We start from the raw sequence: 9,982 nt of genomic DNA on the forward strand, positions 1-9,982 counted from the left end.
TCCGGTGGCCAAAGCTGAATATCAAGATGTCAAGATACAGGCAAAATTGTTACAAAATTTAATAATGTTCAGCGTACTATAGACTTTAGGGGTCATGGACCACGTCTGTTTTTGCTGGCCATTGTATCTCCTGCACCATACAGCACCTAGCATGTCGTAGGCATTCAGTAAGTAGTTTGTAAATTAACGGAATAATAAACAAAGTAAAATCTGCCTTCTGTCCTTCGTCACAAGTACTGCCTCCTTAGTCATTATCTCCAAGGTATCCCGAGAAGCTGTATGGCTGCTCAGGTGTCCCGGATGGGCAGACAGTGCTGAGCAATGGTCTTCCTGTTCGGCCTCGCTTTTCTGCTGCCCATCAAACCTCAACTCTGCTGGAGTCCTTTCCCTGAGAGCCAGTTCACTTCATTACCTTATTTGTACTGGGTCAATGCATGCAGAACAGGTGCACGGGGGGACGTGTACCCACCCCTTGTAACACGTTTTCATTTTAACATCGTGGCGAAGAGTGAGGGCGTCGGAGTCAGACCTGGATCAGAGTCAGACCTGGATCGGAGTCAGACCTGGATCGGAATCTGCCACTTAATAGCTGGAAGACCTGAGAACGCCACTTAAGACTTTCTAAACCTAGGTTTCTTCATCTGAAAACAAGATGTGTAAATAGGACAATATGTACCTCAAAGCATGGTTGTGAGCATTCAATAAAACGATCCAGGTGAAGTGCCCAGCATGCAGGAGGCACACAGCAAACCTCCAGTTCTCCAAGTGGGTTCCCAGACTCCAGTATTGGCATCACTACGAACCCTTTAGCATGGCAAGTTCTCTGTCCCACCTCAAACCCACACAAACAGAAACTCTGGATGTGGGGCCCAATGACCTTTGTTTGTTTATTTGTTTATTTATATATTATTATTTTCTTTTCCAAGTGAGAGGAGGAGAAATAGAGAGACAGATTCCTGCATATGCCCCAACCGGGATCTACCTGACAACCGCTGTCTGGGGCCAATGTTCTGCCCATCTGGGGCTATGCTTGCAACTGAACTATTTTTAGCACCTGAGGCAGAGCCTCCACAGAGCCATCCTCTGGGGCCAATGTGTTCGAACCAATCGAGCTTCTGGGGCCAATGTGTTCGAACCAATCGAGCCATGGCCGTGGGAAGAGAAGAGAGAGAGAAGGGGGGAGGGAGAGGAGTAGAGAAGCAGATGGGCATTTCTCCGTGCACCCTGACCAGGAATTGAAGCCAGGACACCTACACGCCAGGCTGATGCTCTGCCACTGAGCCACCGGCCAGAGCCATCCAACAATCTTTGTTTTAATAAGATTTCAAGGTGACTCTGAAGAAAGCTAAAGTGTGAGAACCACTGCAGTAAATGCCAGAAATAATAATAATAATAGCTAGCATTTATAGTACGATAATATATTGATATTATTATTACTTTGACAGGGACCATGTAGCATAATACTTTTAGTTCAGTTGCTGTTTCGGTTGGTTTGCTCCGTTGTTTTCCAAACCAAGTTCCGAGAGGCTCTGGGTTCACGGAGACACAGAGGAGACCACCACAAACTGCAGAGGGGCAGATCAGAGACGAGGCCCCGCTCTGCTCCGACGTGAGCTCCGCCCGATGGGCTTCATGTACCTCGGCTCCACTCCGTGTTAAGTTTGCTTGACAAAAGTGCTCTGCTCTGAGAGACATCTCCTGAAAAATCACTGCCTCGCCCAACCTGCCAATGGGAATTGGGCCAGGCCGTGGGGGGAGACACGGGGCACTAGAAGATTTTCCCGGGACTGTCACCGCATGGGATGACATTCAGATCCAAACTCCACAAGCATCCTTTGGGCACTGGGCTGGGAACCTCTCATCATACATTGTCTCATTAAAGCCTGGCAAGGTGTTACAGTTCCTCCTTTCCAGAAGAGAAAACGAAAGTGCGGAGAGCGTAAGGAAACGTCTCCAAGGTCACACAGCCAGTGCAGCTGGGACTAGAGGCCAGATCACCTGATACAGAGACTTGTTATATCATTCTCCAAGAATGGCTGCTGGTCATGCTTGAGCGGGTCACCACGCTGCTGCGCAGAGAAATCGCCCACGGGGGCTCCAGGTCAGTCTGCAGGGACGTTCAGACTGTACTCTCAGTCTGACAAGTGGTGAGCAGCTGGCTTCTCTTCCACTATTTGCTCAGCACCAAGGCCCGGGACAACTGATAGGCTTTTTCCAAAATGAGTCATGGTCACAAGGAATTAGAAAGTCCCCATTCAGAGAGGGGCTGTTCCCTGTTTGCTCAATCAGTCAGGCTGGGAAGATGATCTCAACATACTGGATATGTAGTAGTGAGCTGAGAGTTCAAGAATCTCGGTCTCCACCTTAGAGTCACGCCAGATTTATTGTATGGTCTTAGGCAAGGCAAGATTAACCCTGTAGCCTTGGTGAAATGCCTAACTAAACTGCCGAACCTGTTCCTCAGTCATCTCAGGTGGGCTTTGTTTTTTTTTTTTGTTTTTTTGTATTTTTCTGAAGCTGGAAACGGAAAGAGACAGTCAGACAGACTCCCGCATGTGCCCGACCGGGATCCACCCGGCACGCCCACCAGGGGCGACGCTCTACCCACCAAGGGCGACGCTCTGCCCACCAGGGGGCGATGCTCTGCCCCTCCGGGGCATCGCTCTGCCGCAACCAGAGCCACTCTAGCGCCTGGGGCAGAGGCCAAGGAGCCATCCCCAGCGCCCGGGCCATTTTTGCTCCAATGGAGCCTTGGCTGTGGGAGGGGAAGAGAGAGACAGAGAGGAGGGAGAGGGGGAGGGGTGGAGAAGCAGATGGGCGCTTCTCCTATGTGCCCTGGCCGGGAATCGAACCTGGGTCCCCGGCACGCCAGGCCGACGCTCTACCGCTGAGCCAACCGGCCAGGGCCTAAGGTGGGCTTTGAAACAGAGTAGACGATACTGAGAGATCACTGGGCTCCTTGCAAAACTGCATTAGACAGGATATTTTGTTGCTGACTGCAGTAGCCATTATTCACTTGTTACCCCGTTCCACATACGGTTGCTGAGCGCTCCCCAAGGGCCAGGCCTGTGCCAGGTGTGGAGGACACAGCTGCGTACAAGACCCACGTGGCTCCAGCCGTCTCGCGGGCTCCAGCTCTGGGAGGATGGGGAATGGCTGCTAATGGTCTGCGCCGTGCTGATCACACGGAAATAACGTTTAAGTATTTATAAGGTGCCAGACACGGTGCTAGGTGTTCCACACAGATTATTTCCCTTGATTCTCACGACAGCCCTACCCAGAAGGAATAATGATCTCTACGTTACAGAAGAGGAACCCGGGGCTCAGAAAGATTAAGTAACTTGCCCAAGCCGAGTTCACTGTTACTAAAATGGCAGGGTCTATCTGACCTCACAGCCGTGCTCTGAGCCACTGTGTCATAGGCATCTATGTACACAGATACCCACGTCCAAGGAATATCTCTTTTCCCATGCTTGGAAGAATATCTGGCCTACGGTGAGTTCTTAGTAAACAGTGTTTCAGTACATAGACCCATCTGGGTTCAGCTCAAGACAGAAGGTCCAGACGATGAGACCAGCGGGGGTCGTGGGAACCGAAGCGATCATTTTGAAAAGTGGGGGCAGTAGGGAGGGAGCCCCACATAATAGCAGCCTGAGAGACAGGAGGAAGCAGAGGGAAGCCCGAGACTGCCATCAGGGGCCGAGAAGCCGCAGAGCCGGGGACTGTCCCTGTCAGCAGTTTTCAGGGGGTGTTGGTGGTCGTCCACCCGTGTGGCATGGAAGGAGGAGGCTCAGAGAGAAGGCTGGTGTGGCACTGGTGGCTGGACTTCTCCTGCTCCTCTGACCCACCGCCTTGTCCAGGGCGGCGGCGTTCCCCTCTGGGCTGGGCTGGGCACACAGAGATGATTCTCCACAGGTCCATGGATGCAGGACTGGTTAAAATGTGACGACAGTGGTTATCCGCTGTCTTTATAACAGGGGCACCATTTTCTCTCCCACCACCGCCTCAGCTACTTAGCTTTAAATAACACTGTTTTGGAAAAAGCATGTTCATTTGAAAAGTCCCATGTTTTGCTTGTTAAAATCAGGTTACTCAATATCCCTGCTAAAAGATATTTTAGTTGGTGGAGTCATGTGAGAAAAGTATAATGTTATTGCCACCCTTTTGTTCAAGCCACAGCAGAACACAACCATGTCAGATCCGGACATGCACAGAAGGAAGAAGCCCCAAGGCCAGAGTTAAACCCCAAGTGTTACTTCCTGTGGCAGGTTGATGACACGATGGCCCCCAATGACCCCCTGTCCCTTTGTGCCCTGTGTGGTTCCTCCCCTTGAGTGTGGTCGGCCTAGCAACTTCCTCCTTCCCAACAGAATCCTGCGGAGGTGATGAGATGTTGCTTCAGAGATTAGCTTATCAGAGATGGTAGGTTCTGCTTTCTCAGCTCACACACAGGGATGGAGTGAACAGCCACATTGCACAGGACCACGTGGCAAGGAACTGTTGGCCTCCAGCTGACAGCCCAACAAGGAATTGAACTCCTCAGTCCAATAGTTCAAGAAGAACTGAATTCTGTCAACAACTGCTGAGTACCTTGGAAGTAGATCCCTGCCCAACTGAACTTTCAGAGGAAACCCCAGCCCTGGTCGGTACCCTGACTGTCTCCTACGGGACTCTGAGACAGAACACCCAGCTGCCGTGAGCCCTGGCTCCCGGTGCACAGACACTGTGTGATAATAGATGTTCATCGCATTAGTTTGCAAAAAAAAAGTTTGTGGCAATTTGGCACAAAAAATTGGCATGCAGCAATAGGACACTGAGGCACTTCCCACCTGGGTGAATTTGGGCAGGTTATTTCGTCTCTTTAAACCTCCATTTTCTCATCTGTCAAGACGGCAGAAGTAATAATAAAAATAAGGGTGGGGCAAAAGTAGGGTGACCATCGTTTGTAAGGAACATCATACAATAATTAATAAATACTAATATACAAGAATAAACTCTGTGTTTTGCATCATCATAACTGTAACCCTACTTTTGCCCCACCCTGTCTGTCCGCCTTCTGGGAATTCAATTAGAAACTGCAGAAAGGTGAGCGAATGTTAAATCTGCTGAGTGGATAAGGAACCTGGGCTCCGCCGGGGCTGGAGTTTGCAGAATGGGGGTGAGAAGGGTGGGGTTACTCGGGGGGGGGGGGGGGAGGGCCTCCCTGCAGCCCAGAAGCTTGGAGTAATGAGGACCTGAAAACACCAGGTCAAGAGAAGGGCAAGCCGAGCACCTCAGGGCCCGTCACGAGGGTTCAGCCAGACGGAGCTGTAGATTCAAAGGCCCAGCAGGGAGCAGTGCCGGGAGCGAGACGGAGGGAACCTTCGATGAGGTGCCCGCGAAGCCAACGGGTGGGAAGGGCTGACTCAGACACGGCCCTGGGTTAGACACACAGACCTCGACTTGCGTCCAGGACGCTGGGATCCAGGGCGGGGCCGCTCACCACACTGGGCTCCGAGCCCCCATCACATGTTATTAATGGAACTCCTCTGCACACTGCCCATAAATCCTACGAGACTCCTCTTCAGATGTGATGCCCAAACCTCGTTCAGACTCCTCCGCCCAACTGCCTGCTTGGCATCTCCAGCTGGACAACTAACGGGCATCTGAAGTTTAATCCGTCCAGTTCTGAAGTCCTCATCGTTCCTCCAAACTCTGCTCCAAACCTCCCATTTCAGTCTTGCCCTGAGAGCTCGGCAGGGAACCGAGGCGACAGAAGACGAGAATAACCCCACAGTACGGATTGTAAAAGACGCAAAAATCTAGATCAAAGAGCACAGAGTAAAAGCGGACGTCTTCCCTCCTTCCTCCTGTTGTCTTCTCCCCTCTTCCTGGAGGTAACTACTGTGCACAGTTAAATGTACACCCTCCTGGACCTGGCCCGTGTACCTACTCCCCCCCAAAATGAAAATATACATTTATTTCCACATAAATGCTATTGCCTTACGTGAAATTGTTCCCTGACTTGCTCTTTTCAGGTGACCACACCTGTTAGAATTGTTTCTGTATCAGGAGCCACAGGGCTATATGCAATCACCGGCCCTGACCTTCCTGCTATTGAGGAACAGTTAAAATGTTTCCTTTCCAATTTTTAAAAACTGTTATGAGCAGTACAATGAACGACCATATGCACAGTTATTTCTTCAGGAGAGCCTCCTAGAAGTGGGGTTGTGAAGCCCAAGGGTTTGCACATCAAAAGCTCTTTAATGTGGCTGGTCCGATTTATATTCCCACCAGCAGCGTGACAGTGCCTCTGCGCCGAGGATAAACATTCTCAAGCTTATACAAATTTGGCACCAGTGAGGTCCTGTCTTAATTTGCAGTTTCCTGGTGACTACAGAGCTGGAGCACGTGGCCATATGTTTACTGGCCATTTAGAGTTGTTCTTCAGTGAACTGGCTCTCTCTATCCGTGGTTCGCTTTCCTTATTGGATTATTTATCCCAAAGCACGAATGGAAAATCTGAGGACTGGGGGCGGTGCCGTTAGTTGGCTTGAAGTCTCACAAGTAGTCCGTGGCTGAGCTGGCACTTGAGCTTGGCACTGCTTTTTGGAAAGGCACACTCTCAGCTACCAGCTCAACATTCTGCCTTCTCGGGTACGCTCAGGGTAACAGTAAATGGAAACCTAAAGGCTGCATAAGGAAACGCGCACGCCTCACCTGCACAGGTGTGGCCCTTCCTGCTTCCCCGAGCCGCCCAGCCTTGTGCTCAGCTGCCCGTGCTGCAGAGCAGCTGGGCCTGAAGGTTAGAAGGGTGTACCTATCCAGCCACCGCGACTACTGCCCTCTGCTGGCCCTGGCTGCTTGCTCCACAGCATTTAGCAGTTAAGATGCTCCTAACGACACAGGCAGCCAGGACTAAAGAACAACCTACGGCTCCGCGGCCATTTCTGTACTTGAGCCAATGGGAGCTAGGACAGCCCTTGGCCTTTGGTGAGATTCATTCTCCACAATCCCAACCCGAGACTGCTCCCTGGATCGGGCAGAGCTCAGCCACAAAGGAAGGGGATGCACCAGCGGCTGGGGTCAACTCAGCTGACGTCGCGCCAGGACCACCCTGCCCTTGTTTGTGGCAGAACAACCCCTTTCTTTGGGGAGAGGTTTGCAGCCCCGCCCTTCGCTGTCTGTGGGGACTCAGCCTACCCCTCAGTGGGCCTGAGTGCCCGAGGAACACCTGCCCTATAAATAGAAGCCCCCCCCCACCCCCCCACCCCGCTCACAGACTGAACAGCAACAGCGCCATGTTTTACATCCCATACAGGACCAACTGTGGCCATGGCGGCAAAGGTCATCTCAGGAGATCAGCTGATGCTGGGAGGCAGGTGTTCAAGTCCAATAGCCTGGGGCCATCCCAGACCGGCACCAGACGCAGCCCCTGCTGCAGACGGCCGTGGTTGGCGCACAGGGAGGCCAGGCAGCTCAGAGGGTTGGTTGATGATGATATTGTTATTGACTGGCAAGTACATGAGCCTGAGTCTTTCATCACTCCACACTCACTCCCCCTCTTGGACAGCAAGGCGTTGTTCCTTGCAACCAGGTTACCACGACTTGAGGCTCCCTGAGCTCAGCACAGACCCTGCTGGAAAAAGCTGCTACAGGTAGAAAGTGGGCCCAGTCAGAGCCCGGTTCTGCCATCCAGTGGCCTGGCTTTGAAAGATGTCAGAGCTCCAATGCAGCTCTCCAAGCGGAATCCCAGTTCCCGCCCTTGGAAAGAGCAGGGAAACAGCACTCAGTCTTCTATGGGGTCTGGGGCAGAAGGCTCACGTCTACGGGTGGGGCGACCTTACCTGGAAACCAAAGCCCGTTCGAACAGGCACGAGGGAGAAGGGCAGGTGTGTAAAGGGAAAGACTGTCAGGGCAGCGAAAAGGAGGGAGGTGAGAACCCAGGAGGAGGAGATGAACACAAATGGAGTTAAGTAACCGGGAAAGAAAGTCAGATGGAAGCGAGAAATAGGGTTCTGAGGACAATGGCTCTCAAAGGCCATCTGTGCCAACAGCTCCAAGGAGTCAGCAATCCAGCACCGGTGGGCTGGCCCTGGGAGGCCTTTGGGAGCCCTCCCCCCACCCCTTCACAACCATGAAATTTGGGGGCCAAGAAATAATGGGGGGTGGTGAGTATTCATGGATGATTCTTCTAAAGAGAGCTGGAAAGAGGCCTCAGAGTTCCAGGGTTCCTGTGACTTTGAGAATAGGCGACAGGGGGCTGAGTGTATATAAAGTTCTAGATGCAGAAGCCAAGGTGACTTTATACTATAGACTGAATGTTTGTGTCCCCCCCAAAGTCCGTATGTGGAGACCTAATATGTAATGTGAAGGCATCTGGAGGTGTAGCCTTTGGAACGTGATCGGGCCATGAGGATGGAGCCCCCATGGATGGGATTAGTGCCCTTATAAAGGAGAGCCCAGATAGCTTCCTCACCTCTTCCACCATGTAGACACATGGACCAAGCAGCAGACCCTCACCCTGCACTGAGTCTGCTGGTGCCTTGATCTTGGACACACAGCCTCCAGAACTGGGAGAAACAAACTTCTGTTGTTACTAAGCCACCCAGGGTATGATATTCTGTCAGAGCAGCCCGAGTTCATTAACGTAAAGCACTGTCACCCCAGTCTCTCAGCACTGCCTGGGAGGTGGCAAGGGGCATTTTCCTGCTTGCAGGCCCTCCTGCCGGAATGGGGCCATTTCTGAGTCTCCCCAGAGATGGTGGATAGGCAGGTAGGTGGCTTTGGAGAGCAGCACCAGCCACCAGAAAGCGGGTGTCTCGTGTCTGGGCCAGCCTCTACCCTCGTTGGAAATTGTGCAGAAGACATGAGGGGACACAGCATATGTTTCTGACTCCCCCCCCCCCCCCACCAGGATGCATCTAGGGCTCCATCTGCGTGATGGCTTTCCTATCTACTGATGACACTGCCGAAGGTCGTTCGGGGGTCATGGGGTGGGGGCACAGAGCACAGAGACTACGCTATCCACCCACTCCTGTTCCCATTCCCTGGTAAAATCCTCTCAGAGAGCCACGTCCAACTCTGGGCACTCATGCCTCTTTTGTGGGTGGCTGGAATAAAAGATGAGTAAAAACTGAAAGAGCTGTCACCAGGGCAGCCGTCATTGGTGACAGCACCCTGGCCCACACACCCAGGGCCTCCCCGCCTCCCACCGACAGCCTCAGGGCCAGCACCGGCAGGCGGTGGCAGCAGCGTGGCGTCTCTGGTGAACCGGGCCCGGCTGTGGGCACTGACAGCCCCACTCCCCATCTGGAGTTCTGCCGTGTTAGCCGAGCCGCTGTGGGTTAAGCCAGCAAGGACTCCGAGTCTCACTGAAGTTGAGCTTGTGAAATGGGAGGAATCGGAGGAGGGTGGAAATCCCCAAGGTAAGTGTCAGAGCCAGAGAAATGTGAGTTTGTGTCTGTAGTTAATTCTCTGCTCACCCCCAGGCTGGTTTGGGGCAGATGGATGACATCAGGAACTGTTCAGAGGGCGGGAAATGGAATTAGTCACCCTGTCCAAGAGGATGAATCCCCTCGTTTCTGCCTCCTTGTGACAACACTGCTCCAAAGCCTAGCACGCTGCTGCTGCGGTGAGATGAACTGTTCTATTTCCGAAGGGTTCACAAAAGTGCCATTGTCTTGACAACAGACTAACAGACCCAAGGTCACCGTGCTTCCCAGCAGCTGCTCCACCCAACACCACCTCCGCAAGCACGCTCGCTCTGCAGCAGGCAGAGCCGTCCAGTCCGGAGGGAGATGAACTGAGCCGCTAGCGGCCACCTGACCCGGTGTTTGTTTTCTCTGGTCAGACCCTACCCAGACTCACCAGCACCGGCGTCCAAATGGGGTTTTCGAGAACACGTGGCAAATTCTGTTTGCACATTTCTGGTGCCGAAGACTGCAGGGTCAGAGCAAGGTCTGAAGTGCCCCCCAGAGAGTACGCTCTCCTGCATTAGGCA

The 9,982-nt window shown here is 52.6% G+C and overlaps 1 long non-coding RNA gene across 1 annotated transcript; it reads left to right on the forward strand.

The window, feature by feature from the left end:
• Window positions 1–1,938: 1,938 nt before the first annotated feature.
• On the forward strand, window positions 1,939–5,100 carry LOC136384026 (uncharacterized). The gene is made up of 3 exons (XR_010747512.1): window positions 1,939–2,147; window positions 3,272–3,495; window positions 4,174–5,100. It is a non-coding gene; the product is annotated as an uncharacterized lncRNA (long non-coding RNA).
• Window positions 5,101–9,982: the final 4,882 nt, after the last annotated feature.

The sequence above is a fragment of the Saccopteryx leptura genome, chromosome 12 (genome assembly GCF_036850995.1).
Source record: "Saccopteryx leptura isolate mSacLep1 chromosome 12, mSacLep1_pri_phased_curated, whole genome shotgun sequence".
Classification (NCBI taxonomy): domain Eukaryota; kingdom Metazoa; phylum Chordata; class Mammalia; order Chiroptera; family Emballonuridae; genus Saccopteryx; species Saccopteryx leptura.